The 2,806-nt window shown below is 39.5% G+C and overlaps 1 pseudogene; it reads left to right on the top strand.

Moving 5' to 3' along the window:
• Nucleotides 1-820: 820 nt before the first annotated feature.
• LOC102125539 (elongation factor 1-alpha 1 pseudogene) lies at nt 821-2,590 on the top strand (annotated as a pseudogene).
• Nucleotides 2,591-2,806: the final 216 nt, after the last annotated feature.

Raw genomic sequence — 2,806 nt, 5'->3', positions numbered from 1 at the left:
TGCAGGATGGCTGCAGCTGTTTCAGGCATTACATCCAGATACACATAGGAAAAAGAAAGATCATCACTATCTGCACTCTAAGGAACAATTTATCATTTTTTTAATGGAAGTATTGCAATAATCTACTAACAAGTTTCTACCTGTGTAATCCTGTCTTCTCTTCCAAACCAATAACTGTCACTGAAATAGTTATAATTAAATTGCTAACATGTAGATATTTCAATCTCATTCAAATGCTTATAGCGTTAAATATCTTCCTGTTACATGTTCCAAATTTTTAAAAAGTGTAGAGATAACTTTACAACATGCCTCCTGTCAATCACCCAGAGTTCTCAGGAAACACCCTTTCTCCTTGATCACTGTTTCCAGGAGCCTAGTTTGTTTGTTTGCCGCAAACTCCTTCCTGTTTTATTGTGTTCTTACATGCTAAGCTTAATTGTTGCAATATTTTTTTCTCCTTCCCCTTAATATTTTCCTTCTAATTAGCAACTTTTTTCCATCAATTTTCAGGAAATTACCCCAGGTTAAGTCAGTCATCTATATTTCATGCTCTCACTGTACACTCTGCTTTTGCTTTGAGGAACTTATATATGTTATATATAAATATATATATTATATATAAATGAATAATTATTTTTATAATTTCTATCCTTTAAAAGTACCTCTGTTTCCTCATAGATTCTAAGCTTCTTGAGGGTAAATGCTATTTGTCTCTCTTGTTCTGCTGTGTTCTCAGAAAATCTGAGAACATACCTCATTGAAAATAGAAGTAATAACAGTCAAAGGTAATTTACATTTTATATAGAAATAAAACGTAACTGCTTTTTCGCAACGGGTTTGCCGCCAGAACACAGGTGTCGTGAAAACTACCCCTAAATGCCAAAATGGAAAAGGAAAAGACTCATATCAACATTGTCGTCATTGGACACGTAGATTCAGGCAAGTCCACCACTACTGGCCATCTGATCTACAAATGCGGTGGCATCGACAAAAGAACCATTGAAAAATTTGAGAAGGAGGCTGCTGAGTTGGGAAAGGGCTCCTTCAAGTCTGCCTGGGTCTTGGATAAACTGAAAGCTGAGCGGGAACGTGGTATCACCATTGATAGCTCCTTGTGGAAATTTGAGACCAGCAAGTATTATGTGACTATCATTGATGCCCCAGGACACAGAGACTTCATCAAAAACATGATTACAGGGACATCTCAGGCTGACTGTGCTGTCCTGATTGTTGCTGCTGGTGTTGGTGAATTTGAAGCTGGTATCTCCAAGAATGGGCAGACCCGAGAGCATGCTCTTCTGGCTTACACACTGGGTGTGAAACAACTAATTGTTGGTGTTAACAAAATGGATTCCACTGAGCCACCCTACAGCCAGAAGAGATATGAGGAAATTGTTAAGGAAGTCAGCACTTACATTAAGAAAATTGGCTACAACCAGTAGCCACAGTAGCATTTGTGCCAATTTCTGGTTGGAATGGTGACAACATGCTGGAGCCAAGTGCTAACATGCCTTGGTTCAAGGGATGAAAGGTCACTCGTAAGGATGGCAATGCCAGTGGAACCATGCTGCTTGAGGCTCTGGACTGCATCCTACCACCAACTCGTCCAACTGACAAGCCCTTGCGCCTGCCTCTCCAGGATGTCTACAAAATTGGTGGTATTGGTACTGTTCCTGTTGGCTGAGTGGAGACTGGTCTTCTCAAACCCGGTATGGTGGTCACCTTTGCTCCAGTCAACGTTACAACTGAAGTAAAATCTGTCGAAATGCACCATGAAGCTTTGAGTGAAGCTCTTCCTGGGGACAATGTGGGCTTCAATGTCAAGAATGTGTCTGTCAAGGATGTTCGTCATGGCAGCGTTGCTGGTGACAGCATAAACGACCCACCAATGGAAGCAGCTGGCTTCACTGCTCAGGTGATTATCCTGAACCATCCACACCAAATAAGTGCTGGCTATGCCCCTGTGTTGGATTGCCACACGGCTCACATTGCATGCAAGTTTGCTGAGCCAAAGGAAAAGATTGATTGCCGTTCTGGTAAAAAACTGGAAGATGGCCCTAAATTCTTGAAGTCTGGTGATGCTGCCATTGTTGATATGGTGCCTGGCAAGCCTATGTGTGTTGAGAGCTTCTCAGACTATCCACCTTTGGGTCGCTTTGCTGTTCATGATATGAGGCAGACAGTTGCGGTGGGTGTCATCAAAGCAGTGGACAAGAAGGCTGCTGGAGCTGGCAAGGTCACCAAGTCTGCCCAGAAAGCTCAGAAGGCTAAATGAATATTATTCCTAATACCTGCCACCCCACTCTTAATCAGTGGTGGAAGAACGGTCTCAGAACTGTTTGTTTCAATTGGCCATTTAAGTTTAGTAGTAAAAGACTGGTTAATGATAACAATGCATCGTAAAACCTTCAGAAGGAAAGGAGAATGTTTTGTGGACCACTTTGGTTTTCTTTTTTGCGTGTGGCAGTTTTAAGTTATTAGTTTTTAAAATCAGTACTTTTTAATGGAAATAACTTGACCAAAAAATGTGTCACAGAATTTTGAGACCCATTAAAAAAGTTTAATGAGAAAAAAAAAAAAAGAAATAAAACGTAACTGAGAAAACTAATGTACTTTCTTGTTTTTGATAGCAAGGTTGTTTTTACATTTCTTCATTATTTTATCATATAGATTAAAATTATATTTCTTAAAACCTTGAATATATATATACTTTGTAATTTCCTCTTGATGCATTTATCATTTATGTGTAAAAAACACATATGATGAAACTTGAATCAATTGGGAATGAGATTCTTTCTGGTAAAAT

The sequence above is a fragment of the Macaca fascicularis genome, chromosome 7, assembly GCF_037993035.2.
Source record: "Macaca fascicularis isolate 582-1 chromosome 7, T2T-MFA8v1.1".
NCBI classification, from domain to species: domain Eukaryota; kingdom Metazoa; phylum Chordata; class Mammalia; order Primates; family Cercopithecidae; genus Macaca; species Macaca fascicularis.
This window is presented reverse-complemented; position numbering and strand designations above follow the sequence as displayed.